A 17,452-nucleotide genomic window follows, 5' to 3' on the forward strand; every position below is an offset into this window, starting at 1 on the left:
AATTCATCCAGGTGCTTTTGGCTAGACAGATGGTGAGCCACATTGTGCATACAGCTAGTCCATGCAAAAACATGGGGCCTGGGTAGCGGTCTCTGCCTCAGACTCTCCTTGCTGGTGGCTCATCGCTCCCCACCCTCCCTTCCTCCCCACCCCAACCTGTTTATTGTTTTTCCATCCCCCTACTGCATCTTGCCATTTTTTGTAGATTGCAAGCTCTTTACTCCAAGGTCTGATTCTTTGCATATATGCATCATCTAACACAATGGGTCACTGATCCCTGACTGGCGTCTCTAGATATTAATGTAATTATTGTTTATGATAATAGAAAGACAAGGTGTGTGACGTACTATCTTTTATTGGACCAGCTTCTGTTGGTGAGAGAGACAAGCTTTTGAACTCACCCACCTTGTCTCTCTAATATCTTTGGACCCACACGGCTACAACAACTGCATACAATAATACTACTCCATTTCAGCTTTTACACTCTATCTGGTACCCTATTTGTTATTTTTTTCTTTTTAGTTTAAGGCATATTTTTTCCTCATTTGCAGTCATTTTTTCTCATTTATTAGATAAGACACTGTGTAGTTCCCCCAAAACACATTTGTTTAAAATATGCATATTCTAGTTGATTCGTCAAGATTCCTAATCTTGAGCATATGAGCATAGTGCCACTTATTAGATTATCCCAGGCCTTTACATTACCACAGACTGTACTTATACTGGCCCCCTGCCAACGCTGACTATGGTTAAGCAATGTTCAACTTTAGAAGGCCCCCTTCTCTCCCACCCCCTTGACTAATATGACAACCATTCTGAAGAGCAGCTTTCTCACCTGGTATGTTAAACTGTGGAAATTCACTGTGAACATTGATGCTGTTCTCTCTATATTTAGAACTGAAAACTAAACTATTTTTTCAGGTGCAATAAGATCCACATGAAAGCCCCCTAATGTGTAGAGGCTCTGTAATAGTATTTTTAATGGAACAGGTCCATTAAAGTTATCTAGGAGTGTTAAAAATAAAAGCCTGGAAAACAGGCTTTGTTAATTGAACCCAGTGTTTACCATTGGATAAAAACTCACACACTCGCTATTCTGCCAAATACCATGTGGTACATTTCTCTTTCTGAATATTATTTCAGTTGTTTGTAATGTCATTGTTTCACTGCTGGCAGTTTCATGATTTAATTCAATGTTTTCCTTTTGCACACCGACTTTGACAAAAATGTGACAAACTGATGTTTTTACAAGTATCTGTAATTCGGCCCTTAGGAAGTATCTTTGCAAACATTATCATGTATGCAAAGATACTTCCTAAGGGCCGAATTACAGAATGCCCTCAGAATTACAGAATGCCCTCAGATGCATGCATGTGGCTGCCATTTAAGTAAAGGGCAAATATTTGGCCCTAATTGCCTGTGGGCTGCAATGTCGTTTCTCATTATTTCTGCAAATGTTAGAAAGAGCAAGGAGCTAGTGCAAAGGCACAAGCCCTTTGTATGGGCAGAACCCCAGCTGCTTTCCCCCAACAGAAATATATGCATCACAAGCTCCATGAGTACAATTTGGGAGTAGCCGCCTATGTAGGGAATGGTAGGGCTTTGTAACTTCTGTGATAAAAAATAAAATAAAAAAAAAATGTAGATTTCCCAGTTGGTTTTCATTCATCTTTACAAGAACTATACATTGTGTACATATGTTTGTCCCATCCACTACATTTTTAGGATGTTTGGAAGTTCAACACAACAGAATCATGCTGATTTAAATAAGTTAAAGTATTTTAAACACTATGAATTGAGCTATTTAATTTGGAGTCATCAAATGTTCATTATCATCAGCTTATTCTAAAGAGACATTCCAGGATTCCTTCTGCTACTGGTATTACATTTTTATCTGCTACAGCCTCAGTGGTATCAGTTTCTAAGTGCTTTCCATCGTCTCAATTCACAAGCCATGAATCACATGAGATAAAGACTAGATAGTCACATCAATGGGAACCAATACTAGTGGGGCACTAAACACCAGAAGTAAATCCGCATCTGCCTTTACCAAGCTGAATCACAAACAGTCCCCACCCACTATGATCCTTCTTCAAATAATTTCTTCATTTACCTGAGGTGCACTTCCTGAAAGTAACAAATAGTTTTGACTTGAGTTATTATCTCATTAGGACTTGTGAAGGAACTAAAGGGATTGGAATGCTTTTCAATGAGACCCTTCCTTCATCTACCATAAACTATTACCTACGCTTGTCCTGATGTTTGCCTTCTCATACTGTTTTCATGGCTTTTAAACAGATAGGCTTTTTAAGCCATTACCAGTACTCTGTATTAGCTTTCCAAGTGGAATTTGGAAATATATTTGCTATATATTTGTTAATGATGTTAAATAAGAAGCTAGGACTAGATTTTCAAAAGAGTTCAGAACCCAGCAATTCCCAAGTAAGCACCTAAAAAAGTGTCCATATTTTCCTTCGTGGGTGCTGAATTCTTGAAAATCTGTCCTAATTATAGGTGCTGAGCATATTTAGAACTCTGGTCCCTAGAGTCTAGATGCATATACATAGTGGGCAAACAGTATGTTTCAGGTGAAAACCTAAGTGATCAGTTTAGTAACATTATCATTCAATATACTGTAAACAATAATCAAAACATAAACATGTATTTTAAACGTAAGATATGTGAATTTGTAGTTCCACAGGACACATCCCATTAATTTCATGCTTAATTCTGATGCGTCCTACATTTTTAAATGAATTTCTGTATAAACAGGAAAAAATCTATTTTTCTCATCATATTAATATGCCTTAGGTAGATCTTTTTCTTTCACTCAGTAAGGGTAGATAAATACCATCTGAGGAAGAAAATAAGGCAATAACATTTAAAAATAGCTTTTTCTATTTTATGGCACTCATTATGGGCTTCACTAACAATGTGTCTGAGTTGCATGATGGAGTGGTACCAGCCATCCGTTACTTGGTAGAATTTTTTAATGAGCTGTAACTAATTCTGATACACAAGTAGCTTACAAATTTACATAGAAATCTCAAAGACTCTACACATTTATAGCCAAATTTTTGCTTGCAAGTTCATTTCTGACCACAAGAGAAAAAGTGTATGTAGAAGTGGCATTTGGGATGAAATTCACTGTAGCTACTGTAGTTAATATGCCATTTGCATACATTGATTGATTCTTTTTTTTTTTTTTTTGCAGGTGCAACTTTAGAGGCTGTTTTTCAGCATGTGGTCATGCCTCTTAAACTTCCTGAAAACTAAAAAGTGTATTGCATTAGACATTAACATACTGTACCACAAAAGAGAAATGTGAACAGAGAACACCTTACAGGCACTTTTCTCTTTCCCCCCCTCAAATTAGAATCGGCTCCCCCAACTTTTCTCCCTTTGCTACGCTTCCGCTCTCTCCTTCTCCCTCCTCCCATCTCTATATCTGACTTTGACCACTCTGTATCTTGTCTGACCACTGACTAATATGCCTGAAGGACAGAATAAAAACTTTGATGTAAAAATATCAATCTGGGGGAGAAGCTAATGCATAGAACACTCATCTGGGACACTTTACTATAGCAGCTCTTCTATGAAGTAGCAAATAACCTAAAAATGGGTTCCGTCCCTATAGCTATTGCAGTTGGGGCCCAATCTTCCATTACCAACACCAGTCAAAGCCGGATTGGACCCTTCATATAACAGCTTCCAGCATTATATGATAGGAAAGTGAAAGAGAAGCAATGGCGTCTTTTGAAGGCTCAAATTACTATTGAGAGAACAGGTAAACTGAAACGGAGATTTAAACATTTTTCCATAATAGAATATTTCCCCAGGTTTGCACCCACAACATAGTAATTTGTGCATTCAGAAAACTTTCATTTTTATGTACAAGTGGCACTTGTGGGAGTGCGGGGAAAAGAGCAGATAGTTGCCTGCTTTGCATGCACAAGTACCTTTTATTTGAAGGAAAAAAAAATACCCAACATCCGGGTGGAAATGATTGCAAGCGCAATCTTGAAGGCGGGGTTGAGCCCTTTTCAAAAATTTGTCTCAATGTGGTTAATTCATCTGACCAAAATTCATATAACCTGAAAGTGAAAAATCAACTCTGGGAACTACAGAAAAGAATTTCTGCAGCCAGTGCATGAAGAGACCTTAGATTCAAAAGCTGCAAGGGGAAATCCTGTTGAGGCAGCACTGCTGTGAGTGCTGTACATTGACCACATTTTTATTTTATTTATTTATTTATTTTTCATGGCTTACAGAAAGCCTACGGCTGTTTCATTGTGTACCCAATGAAATGCTGTGGTTGTTTTTGGACTGTCAGTTTATATTTTCGTTCTCTGGCTTCTGGGCTTATTTTGCACCTGGACACTTGAATCATTTTTTTTCACCTGTAAATGAAGTGTGCTTTTAGATCACAGTTGAGCTGTTTGGGGACATTCCTTACCTAGTCATCCCTGGATTGATGGGTCTGAACAACAGTTATTCCCTTTGCTTTCTAGCTAATGGTGGCACACATATTACAATGCCAAACAGATTCATGCACAGTAGACCCAACTATAAAATAATCAACATATGGTACTAAGTTTAACGACCAATGAAGTGACTCCAAAAAGATACATAGCAGAAGTACCATTAATTTAACTCTTCTGGCTGGCCCTAGGGATGTGATCAGAGTAAGGGTGCACATGGCATTCAATTGCTCATGGAACCCTATTGATGGCCAAAGTCCCAGGGCTGAGAGTCAAGATAATAATTTCAAGTTTTTTAAAATATAAAAAATGGGTAAAACTGGCACTGGTAAATATTATAGTAATATTGTTACACTAAAATAGGTAGGTATAGGAAAATATTAAATGACACATTAACAATGCCAAGGGTGACAGGTTTGTATTGTCTGAATTGTCACACTAGTAATATTACTCGCTCTTAACAGACTGAAATGGGTCTGAGTACAAGCCACATCAGCTGCTGATCCTTTATGGAGTGGGGCCTGGAAGGTGTGGCATAAGAAGATCATCTCAAATGTGACAGAATCTATGCCATCCTGATTCTAGGTGTTATCTCTGCAATTTACACATAGATCTAATCTTTTAAGTAAAAATATGTGGAAAATCTATCTTTCCCCCCATGAAAAGTGAAACACTTCCCAGTTGCTATCACGTCACTGGATTTTGTTTCCAGCATTCCCAGCATTCCTCCAGCCACCACTGGTCGTAACAGTACTGAAGTAAATTTTACACTACTAAATTCTTTTGAATATGAGCTTTGTGCCTTTTCTTTTTGTGGCAAGTATAACTATAATGTGGTTGAATATGACCTGTTAAAGAGCAAATGGGTGCCTAAGACAATATTTTCAGATGGCTATGTTCAAATTTATATATTAAAATAGAAAATATATTTTCTGCCCCACCTTACTGTACCTCTTTCATATGTTTCACTCCACTGCTTTGTACTGAGCTTGTCCACTAAAATGTGATTACCTATTTCACAAAAAGGGATGCCATGGCACACCTCCTCTTGTTTTTTTCATTTGGCAGGATGAGGTGCAGAGTGATGAGGAGAAGAAAGATGGTCCAGTAGCTAGGACTCCAGTCAAGGACTGGGGAGTCCTTGCTTTACCACAGACTTCCTGGCATGACTGCATAACCCGTCACTTAGCCTCCCTGTGCCTCAGTAAACGGGGATAATAGTAATTCCCTACCAATCTGGGGTGCTGGGAGGATAAATACCTTAAAGACTCTAGGGTTCTCAGAAGCTACAGTAATGGGGGCCATATATGTAACTCCGATGAATAGGTTTAGCATAACTGTTGCTACTGTCCCACCCAACCCGAGTATTGTGTTACTCTTAATAGTTCATGTGACACAAATAATACTCATCCTATTTCCTTCAACTTTTTCTTCAGAACAGAATTTTCTTCTGTAAATATTAACATTTATCCAGCTATGTTTTTAGCAATGAAGAAATAATTATAAGAAATAATTAGATCTATTTAAAAATAAAATTGTATAGAAATCTATGGATGTTGATTCAACAGCATGAAAGTGCAACCTAATCTAGAAATACAAGTGCAGAAAATAAAGAAAATAATAGATAACTCCACAGAATCAGAACACAATCCAACGATGACTTAAGTACATGCCAAACTTCACGTCTGTGAAGCTAATGGGACTTCTCACATGAGTTGAGTATGTGTGTAAGTATTTACAGGATGAGGATCTAGGACCTTATTCAGCACCCATTTAAGTTGATGAAATAATTCCATTGACTCCAATGGACATAGGATACATAGTTTGTAATGTGGAACCAGGGCCGGTGCAAGGAAGTTTCGCACCCTAGGTGAAACTTGCACCTTGTGCCCCCCCACCCCAGCCCCACGGCAGCTCCCCGCCCCCACCCCCCCACCCTGACGCATCCCCCCCCTCCGCGGCAGCTGCCCCCTCCCGCCCTGAGGTGCCCCCCCACGGCAGCTCCCCTCTCTAGCTCACCTCTGCTCCGCCTCCTCCCCGAGAACGCCGTCCCCACTCTAATTCTCCTCCCCTCCCAGGCTTGCGGTGCCAAACAGCTAATTGGTGCCGCAAGTCTGGGAAGCGGGAGAAGTGGAGCAGCGACGGCGTGCTCGGGGAGAGGGCGTAGCAGAGGTGAGCTGGGGTGGGGAGCCCTGCGGCAGCTCCCCCACCCCGCCCTGAAGCACCCCTGCGGCAGCTCCCCCCCCCCCGGGGAGCCGTGTGGCAGCTCCTCACCCCAGCTCACCTCTGCTCCGCCTCCTCCCAGAGCACGCCGCCCCCGCTCTAATTCTCCTCCCCTCCCAGGCTTGCGACGCCAAACAGCTGATTGGTGCTGCAAGTCTGGGAGGCGGGAGAAGTGGAGCGTCGACCGCGTGGTCGGGGAGGGGGCGTAGGAACACTGTAAAAAAAATAAAATTGGGAGCATCGCTTTTTGGCACCCCAAATCTTGGTGCCCTAGGCAACCACCTAGTTTGCCTTAATGGTAGCACCGGCCCTGTGTGGAACATAGATTAAAAAGCCTCTATCTGGAACAGGGATACTCTATTTTGTCATTTCTGCTGCCAGGCATAAGCACAGTTGATCTGATTCTCTCTCAAAGTGGTATAAATCAGAAGTAATTCCACTAAAATGAATGGAGTTACATTGGTGAAAAACCAGTAAGATAAGCAACAGGTCTAAAGTATACACACAAGAGGCCATGTTGTACAAGCAGCTTTTAGAGAACTCCCTACTGACTTCAGTGATTGCACAATATAGCTCACTGAATTTTGCTTCACAAAAAAATTACTGGCAAAGTAATGTGATAGTTTTTCTCAATTATTATACCCAATAGTTAGTTACCATCAGTATTTGCTAAGAATTAATGGCTTCTAAAATTTCATTTAATAAAATTAAACTGGCTTTAGGTTAAGGTGGCCAAAAATGGGTCTGAAACCACTAACTTTTGTTTTTGTTTTCTTATAACTTGAAAAAGCAGAGCTATTTTTTCCAAATGCGTACTAAAAAATTCGCTGCCAAATAAAGACCTCACAGCCTAGCTTGCTTATTTTTTAAATATCTGAGTTGAATTATAAACATCTCAAAATAGAGGTTTATAGTGGAAATGACAAATTTAACTATAAAGGTAATTTCACTATACTGAAGCCTAAATCAATCTCAGAAGAATTTAATGTATTGTAAATATATTTTGTTCACATTCTCCTAGCAGCCCTTATACCGTTAACAGTGCAATCATTTTTTCTTTAAAAAATATAGGGAAATTATAGACATCATGGTTACACAATAGCTTACATTTTAATGAATCAAAAACAAAGTAATCACTTTGTGATTTGGGTTAAATTCAATATTGAGGCCTTTGTATTTTGTTTAGCTCTTCTACAAATAAATGAAAAATTAGAGAGGAGTGTCTAAGGTAGGCAGAATTTTATCGCAACATTACGTGGTGCAGACAAAGGCTGCAGTAATTTGACACATGCCTAAAATAAATTGAAAAAAATAAGGCAAGTACTTAGGCATTATATTCTATAATGCAGTGTATTTGATCTTTCCTATATTCTGAGACTAAACAGAACAGAAGACTCTGCTGAAGATTAAGAAGGATTTTTTTTTTTAAATGAAATGCTCTTTCACATTACATGCCGTAATGGGACCACAAGTAACAGAATTATATAGTATGTAATAAATGTATATAGAAATTGATGTCTCAAAAATGAACCACAACCATTTTACTAGAAGTGTTGAAATGTGCAACAGCATTTAATGTCTCTAGAAATCCTAGCTCAAAGTACAAAGTGACCCTTTGTAATGCTCTATCATAAATTTTAAATGTGTAACGCTTTCGTAGTCCTCAATCATTAAACATAATGGGCCAAATTCTGCCCTACCTTGCACCCTAACAGGGGATTACACAGAGTGTAAATCATAGCACAATTTAGTCCAGCAAGTGCTACTATAAGTCATACTGATGAAAATTTTCTTTTTCTTTTAAGAATGATGTTTTCTGAGTCATGTATGCTCGTGATTACAATTGTTTTTTGCTAAAATGTTTAAAATAGATTTTTTATAAGGTACATTTTGAAGGTGTTCTGTAAGAAAGTGTGTAATGTGTATATCAGATCTTTAGTTTATTTAACTTTCACTTGTCATTAAATTGTATCTTTTATTACTACTGTAAAAATGTTCATTTTGCTTATTATATTTTATAACTTTTGGAAAGTAGATAGCCATTTTTTTAATTCTATTACTTTGTTTATTATACAGAGACATTTGTTTCCAGAATGTAATAATACCATAATAAAAATATGTCTGTTATACTAGGAGAATAGTTTTGTCCTTTCCTGTAATAGGAATTTGAGGTTTGTCAGTATTTACAAACAATATTCCAAGTGGTTTCAGCATTGCATTATAAATTAAAAAAGCCTCTGCAAACCTATATCATTCTAAAACTCACTCTAAAATCTCACTGTGATTACAAACACAAATGTTTAGTTCTTGGGATTTTTTAAATACTTTACATGGCTCAGAGGAATATTTTAAAAAATATTACAACTATTAAATTATAATTTTATATATTCATATAATCACACAATATGAGAAGCATCTAGGTTTTTTTTAGTGTATGTTTTACCTTGTACATGGTAATGGTTGTAAGACTGATCCTGTAAACATTTAGCCATGAAACTTTACTCATGTGACTAGTGTCAATGAATGCATGTTTGAAGAATCAGCCCTTAGAATATACAATATATCACACTCAGCACATTTCTATATACCGTTTTTCCTCTACCCTACCTCTAGGATTTGTCCAAATAAAAATGCCTTGGGAAGTATGCAGATGAAAATGGGTAGCGAAGGGGAACTCAATTTTATACAATTTTCAAATAAATACAAAAAGAAACATTTAGTTTTATTTTGCATAAATTAAATATTAGCCATGTGGCAGAGTACAATGGAAATGCTGCAAATTAGTAATTTATTTTCATTCTTTTTAAAAACAGTTTAAATAACAAGTCATCTAATTCATAATGTAACTGTTTATTAAAAGGGTTAATGATACTGTACTTAATATTATTTTATTGAAAAGGTAGCTTTAAAAAGTCACCTTTCTTCTTAGAGATCACTGCTAAGATTCAGGGTTTATTTTGCATATTTTACCTTCAGCTGTTAAAAACAGGTTCATTTTTAGTAACTTTCAGTATTTATGTTTTCCATAGCTATTTATCAGTCTACAATTAAGATACAATGTAAGGGGTCTTCTGGTTAAAAACAAACAATAGCTTTGCTTAATAATAAATAAGTCCTTTATTTGCATTAAGCAAACTAACTTATGAGAAATATTTTCTCACAATACCAAAATTATAAACAATTCACACAGAGTACGTATTAATTTTCAATTGCCAAGAATATATTCTCAGAAGTTGTTTAAATTAACGTTTTTCTTTTGCTTCAATCACCTATAGAGAATAATAAAAAAAGGTAAAAGAGTTGTACTGTCACCTAGTGGATAAAGGTAGTAGAAGAGTCCACCTAGAATATTACCACAGCTACTTCCCTTGTTTAAGAAAAATAAAACACACACACTTACATATTAATTTCCTAGTGGAAACAATTTAACATCAAGGATCAAACAAAGCTTGACTGGCTGCACTGGAGTTACAACAGCAGAGAATTTGGCCTCTAATGTACATTTTATTGATCCTTTGTTGACTATGAAATCTGTAGTAATATTAATGTAATATTTCCATTTTTCAAGGGCCTGTGGTTGTAGGGAGGAAGCTAAGTAATCATGGAATTGAGAGAATGACACTAGAGATAGTAATAAGGTAAGGAGATGCAGTCCTACTTTTTTTCATCTTCTACACTGACCTACAAAACCCTGTTATGCATCTACACTAACATAAACTAAAGCAATCAAACTCAAATCACTTATTATCTAATTTAGAACTGCATCCATATCTCCATAGACAAAAGGCTGCATTAGTCCATTGCTTCCGTCAGTTTCTAAATTTTGAATTTTCAGCCAAAGAAGTTGGTTACATGGCGTGGACCTGCTGCTGTAGTCATAGATGGACAAACTCCCATCCTATCGAAACTTTGCAAATTTTGCTTACATTAGGACATCAGGTTTGGGACCAAGGATGAAATTCACCTAAGGATGCTGGTGCCATAAAAACCTTCCAGTGCAACAGAACCATAGTGAAAAGCTGCAGAACAGGTATGCAAGGGGACTCCACTCCACATAGCTCAATGTGGTGGGAGGGAGGCAGGTGATATTAGGAGCCATCCAGGGGTGGGGGCATGGCTGTTGATTCCATGCTTAGTGAAACTAATTAAAAAAAAAGAAGGCAAAGTATTTTCACAGAAAGTTTAATAAAATGTGTCATTGTCTAATAATTGCACACAATGGTCTGTAACAGAAGCAGAGGAAGGGCTTTAGAGCTGCTTTCCCCAGATGATCATTTCTTATGAAGTTCTTGCTGCATCACACAGTGAAAACCCACATTCCTTTTGTAACAGTTATATAATTCTGTGGGAACTCACATTGGACCATGTTACCACAAGCCATTATTGTCATAAGAAACAATGGCATGTGCACAAGAACATTCTCAGAGACGCCTCCTCGGTGTTGTATTACTTGCCATTAAAACATTTCAGCCAGTTTGCCTTAAGTGAAGCAAACAAACTTTTTTTTAATGCTTTTGTCTGAGTATTTATTCAATCAACTAGGATCATGTTTGGAATAAATGACAACACCACACTTTTGGGAAGCCTCAAACTTGAAGTCTACAGCTTTCTAGTGAGAAAAACTGAAAAATAGCAACTGCAACAATAATAATAAAAAATAGGTTTCTCTTCATACACACTATCTCTGCTTTAAACATAAAAAAAGAACCTTAAAACTGAACTGGAATGGAAATTCAAATGAGACCTGAAATACAAATTTTGGACTCAGATTCCAATTTAGACATATCCTATAATTTAGGGATTTTTGGAACAGTGTTTTGGTACAGGCTCATCTCCGAAGAGAAAAGTGAGTTTTCAACGTAGATATAAATAAATTTACTAAAAGAGCATTTTTCATAATTTATGGGGAAATGTTCACAAATTGAGTTATGACATAACAATCATATTAGTCCCATCAGAATTCTTTTTCGTAGTGGACATGCATTTCTTATTCCCTGGGCATCTCCTACATGGTAGGACACATGGTTAGTTTAATGAAATTGTTTCCATAGAAAATCCAAAATACACAACTTGGAATAGAGCTGAACAGACTACCAGTAGCAAACACATTAGTCATTGAATTTAGAGCTTTTTCTTGTTAATTAATTGTCCATGAACACAGAGCGATTCCTATTAATTTGTTCATTGTTCAGAATTACTTAACAAATGCTAATAAATGTTTTATGCATGCATATTTCAGCCTATGGATACCACAACTGGTTCATGCATGTATTTGTATTTGCAATTGGAAATGTGTGCTGTTTTGCTTGAAGTATAAGTCACATGGTATATTTCTTTGCATTTACTTGGTTGAGTATTTCTCCTATATCAGGTGGCTAGCAAAAGGGCTTGTGGTTACAAATTCATAATCTACTTTAGCCAAGTAGTCAGCAGTATGTCCTTACAATTTGTTCTTTCAATGAATATTCCTACAAGTAAACGTTTGCTAAAATATTCACGGAAAGCAAACATCAAAGAGGCATGATCAGCCAAACCAAATTTGTTGAAAAGTTTGAAAAAGTGCTCACACATTCTCTTTTGCAGCATTCACCCAGTTCACATCTGGATTCTACAGAATATATATTTTAAACTATATTAAAATACAGAGAGGTAGTTTGCATGGGTAAATAATTCATATATCTAAAAAATATTGTGTATTATTTTGCAACTAAATACAATCTGTCATTGGTGGGGACACTTTAGATCTTTACAGAATTGGGACACTTTAGATCTTTACAGTCAAGATGAACAAAATTCCCTCTTCATTTTCTGCTTCTTGCCCACAAAAAGAGAAGGAGAGCCAACAGTTGCTCTCAACTAATAGTTCCTCCAACCCCCCAAAAAGGAGAAAAAATGTAAATGCAAACAATGTCTTATTTTCTATGTTTACAATATTTTGCAGCATACACAAGATAATTCAATAGAGCTGGATATCCTTTTAAGGGTTGAGTAAGTAGGCCTGGAAACAAATGGATGGAAGGAAAATAAATTTTGATCTGCTAGTGAAATTGAGTATGTTGGACTACTAAGGTTAATGAGTCCTGGACTGATCCATGAAGTAAATGCTCGTAGAACAAATGAAAGTTACATTACCTGCCGCAGATGTGACTTATTCAGCAGACTTTTCTTAAATTAATAGAAAATAGAGAAAAGAGATTTTGTGTAACTTTAATTCTTATGGATCTGGCTAGTTGCCTCAAATGCACATTGTCAGGAACTGGGAGTTGGAGATGTTACTTTTTCTGAGATATGTGAACAGTAGTTCATTCAGGCCCAAATCCTGCACCCCTGAAGCACATATGCTAAGACTCAAAATGGCATAAAAGCTGCAGGTTTGCTGTGCAGAAGGGCCAAATCAGTGGGGAAGATGAGGTATTAGACCCATTTCCAAGTTTCACTGTATAGAGCAGACAAATGTGCCCAATGTGTTTCTGCACTGCACATATCCATCTGACTGTGTCCACTGTTCCTCTCAGTAAGTTGGAATGGTTGTGACTGGGTTGTGGAGGCACCTAGGAGTGGATTCCTTAACTTTCAGGCCCTGCACAGTTTCTCTGAGTAAAATTTTTTTTACTCAGACTTTGCTCAGGGATCAGGGTTTTAGATCCCTTGTTTCTTTCCTCTCATACCTGATTAAAAAGCCTAGGGTTGAGAAATTGGGCTGAAAATCTCATAAGAAAAGACTTCCCTGTGAGATTTCCTGTCAGTGCTGATTTCAATAAGGCTGAAGAGATTACAGGAGCAATTTTCTCATGGTATTTCCACCTACTGTCCCAGCCAAACCAAGAAGTGCAGAGGCATGTGGAGAAGAAAGTTAAAGAAAAGGGACATTTAGTAATCTTTAGAAAAGAAACAAACAAATGCGCCCTTTACCCCAAAAACAATCATCACCACCAAACACCCAACCAGTTTCAGTTTAGAATGCGTTTTGGATGAAGATTTAGGACTCTTATTTTATTCAAACGGACTCACTCATCTTTAAGGTGGAGCTGACCCTGAGGTGTTCTGTCTTACCTCCAAAGTGATGGCAGAGGACAAGCAGGATCATATGGTAGAGACTGGTGGATAATCCACCCTAAAATTTTATATAACGTTATAGTTATTTAAAAAGAAACTTATCCTGACAAAAGCACCGGATGAGGACAAAAAGTAACCAGAGGATTGATTTATGGACATAAACAGTGCATAGAGCCCCATACTGGGACTCAAGAAACCTAAGTTCAGTTCCCAGATCAACCAGAGACTTCCTGTGTGATCTTGGGCATGTCACTTAATCTATCCCTTATTGCAATTCCTTGCCTAAATAATAGGGATGAAGTTAATTAATGATTATGAGGCACTCAGATACTATATGAGTAGACATATCTAGGGATGGTAGGGAATGAGTGCAGCAGTGTTTGATAAGGCTCAGAATAAAAATCAGAACTTCTTTAAGTGGGGGTATTCAGAAATTGCAGAATCTTTAAGATCTTCCATCTCTAGTACAATAAATAAATAAAATTAACTAACAACTTGTTAACAAGCTGATAATTATATAAACTTCTAACACAGAGACCAGGAAAGTTGTAAATGCAAAATTACTTTTTGCAACTGTGTTAAATCTGGACTTAGCCTATAATAATTTTAACAACGAACTAAGTGTAATTTATTCAAATGTGCTTGCTTTTTTATAAGTTCTGTCCCTGACACAAATGTGATAAAAGACTGGTGTTAAAAGCTTTTAAAACAGAATCAGGATCTAATAAACTGCTGATGCCTGCAAGGCTTTCTTCTACTTCCTAAAAAACACTTGCATTAGCCTGTGTAACAGAACTATCATCATTTTTAGAAGATGACATTTTCAAACCCTGCACAACTGCAAGTAAGATACAAAATTAGCTGCATATATACAAATCAGCCATTTAATTAGTGACAAACATCTTAAGATGCAAAACATTTTAACAATTGTTCAAAATGTATTTAAACACAAATAAGCAGTTGCAATCTCGTTTTTCAGTATTTTTCTTGCCATATTTTTATTAGTGTTAATGAAAGGAAGGAAAAACAACACAGGGATGAAATTTAAAGGAGTATCATCAATACTGGGATTCATTAGAAATCATCAAAGGTGTTCTGGGAAAACAATGGTGGGAATCAATTAGTAGCAGGCCAGGGTCTAGCTCTAACCAACAGACAGCTTATCTAGAGATACATTTACCCTTCATATCAGTGCAACAGGTCAGTGGAAGGGGGCTACACTTCAGCAATCTGATTACATACCTAATATGCAGCCACAGAATCGTTGTTCAGGCACTGGCTCTGTTATGATAGATGTTCTTAGCATATTGTTGGCGCAGGCTGACTTGCCCAGTCAAGCCTTTAATATTTCATGTATGTCTCTTCATGTTTCATTATATAACAGCTTCTTTTACTCATCTCACCTCTGATGACACAGTCATTAAGGAACCTATTTCCTCAGTAATAGAAACCTTTAAGATTCTCTTGAGTCAAAGGTCAAACACAGTCAATTTATTCTTTAAAAAAGAAGAAAAAAGAGTGCTCAGCTGCAAGTTACTGAAAGTTTGCCACTACTTTACTCCAAGAAGTCTTATATTTTTTCTTGTCCTTTGAAACAACCCGTAAGTGATAATGAAATGCTTAAAGCAATAAGAAAGGGAATCAGATTTCATCTACCTGGACAGTCTGGCAGCATACTGTGTAACAATAAACAAGTGTTCTTAAGTCACAGCATTGCACTGGAAATGAGGCAGAACTTGTGTATTTTAACAGCTTTTCACAACTAGTAACCACTAGCGAATTTATTTTACTTTCTCGGGGAAGACCAGTGAATGTCCCTAATTTAAACTAAAGGGTCTTTCAGCCTTGAAGACAAAAAGCACTTCTGCTTAGCACCTGAGTAATAACATGGAATATGTACAGGTGAGTCAAGAAGACTGGAATCAAAGATAGTTTGTCTTTGGCTAGTCTGAAAAGTCTGACTCATTTCCAGCCCTGTGATCATTTATTATCCAGAAAAGAAAGGCTGGCTTTTTGCTCTGCAAACACAGTGGTGGTCTTCAGCTCGTGATGAATAGATTTACCATGTCCGGTCTGAAATGCATGACATAGAGTTTTCCAAAAGTGTCTAACACACACACGCACGCAAACCCCGATGATGTTTTTAACGTATGTTTTAAGTTCTGCAGTATAGAAAGAAGTGGATAACTACCTACATGTATTTTTTCCTCAAACTATTACATACAATATACATTTTTGTAGGGTGACCAAATTGCAAGTGTGATAAATCGGGACGAGGGTAGGGGGTAATAGGTGCCTATATAAGAAAAAGCCCTGAATATTGGGCCTGTCCTTATAAAATGGGGACATCTGGGCACCCTACATTTTTGTGGGATATTATTTAAAATAACATTACTTAGAATAGTGTCATATTTTTCACAAATAATTTTGTAGGTAATCACTGGCCAAATATAACATTTTCCCCTTCAGCCAGGAACTACTTTTAAATTAGATAGAGCATCTATTGAAATATTATTCTTTTGTAAAAGAAGAAAACAGAACTTCTAACAAGCAAAATGCTAACGTAAGAAGTATTTTCAGATAGCATAAAAACTTGTGCTGATTTATTTTAAAATAAAATAATAATAAAAAAATCATACTTTTTAGCACCAGAATCTGATCTCATATATCCAGTGCATTTCACAGTTCATCTTTTAAAATCATTTCTTTCACATGTATCCACACAGATAGTAGCTGACTTCACAACATATCCTTTAACTGATATTGTAATTTATTATCGCCACAGGTGTGTGTGTGGCACTTTGAAGACAAATTAAACAAGATGAGGTCAGTCTCTGGCCTGAAGATTTTACAATCCAGGATATAATGAATCATGTGTTTGTGACCAGAATCTTGTTGCCTGATCTAAAGTCCACTGAAGTCTATAGAAGTCTTTCCATTGACCATAATGGGCTCTGGATAAGTCAGTAAAGCAATAACTGTATTATAGCTAAGATGCCCATCTTATCAAAATGAAAGAAAAACAAAACAAAAAAACCAAAACCAGATACCTGTCACTCCTTACCCAGTGAGGAGCCTGTTCTCTACATTCACACCCTCTCCTGACCTGTGTTGGGGCTGCCACTGCCTGGGCACCACACCTGCCAGCCCCCAGTGGTGATGCTGCTGTTGTTCTCTGTCCAGAAGAACTCCTACTGGTGCTCTCCCAAGGGCTAGGGTTGGGGTTGGGAAGAACGCTTCCCTGAGCCCACATCAGCACCACCTGTTGGGATGGGTAAGGAGAGCCACCGAGCAGAAATGGGACATATAAGTGTCCCATTTTTAGACTTCAAATTTCCAGAACTGACCACTGGAAAACTGGACATCTGGCTCCTTTTTAAACATCACAGGACCAAACTGCATGCATCCAGTTAGGGCTCTCAAACACCTCAATGGATATGAATAAGTTGGTGGCATGTGTATTTAAGCTGAGTGAATGCCCTTTTGAAAATGTGGCCCATTTTCTCCTTTTAAAATGTAGTCAGTGCTTTGTGGTACTCTATAACAACTTCCATACATCATGGAAATAAGTCTGGTGTTGGTCCTAAGTGTCAGTTCTAGTATTTTAAAATTAAACAGTGTACAAACTTTGCACAATATTTGGATATACATTTGTGCATTAACGCTAAAGTAAGAGATAGTAGTGACTCCCT

At 37.2% G+C, this 17,452-nt stretch overlaps 1 protein-coding gene across 12 annotated transcripts in view; it reads right to left on the minus strand.

Moving 5' to 3' along the window:
* Positions 1 to 17,452, minus strand: part of SLC25A21 (solute carrier family 25 member 21) — a 378,608-nt gene that overhangs the window by 193,994 nt on the left and 167,162 nt on the right. Inside the window, exon 1 of one of the 12 annotated variants that reach the window (XM_065593329.1) lies at positions 12,837 to 12,857. The exons of the other annotated variants lie outside the window; for them this stretch is intronic. The gene's annotated coding sequence lies outside the window, so the exon portion shown is untranslated. Of the gene's footprint in view, positions 1 to 12,836; positions 12,858 to 17,452 lie in introns of those variants that run through there. 12 annotated transcript variants of the gene reach the window in all.

The sequence above is a fragment of the Chrysemys picta genome, chromosome 4 (genome assembly GCF_011386835.1).
Source record: "Chrysemys picta bellii isolate R12L10 chromosome 4, ASM1138683v2, whole genome shotgun sequence".
NCBI classification, from domain to species: Eukaryota; Metazoa; Chordata; order Testudines; family Emydidae; genus Chrysemys; species Chrysemys picta.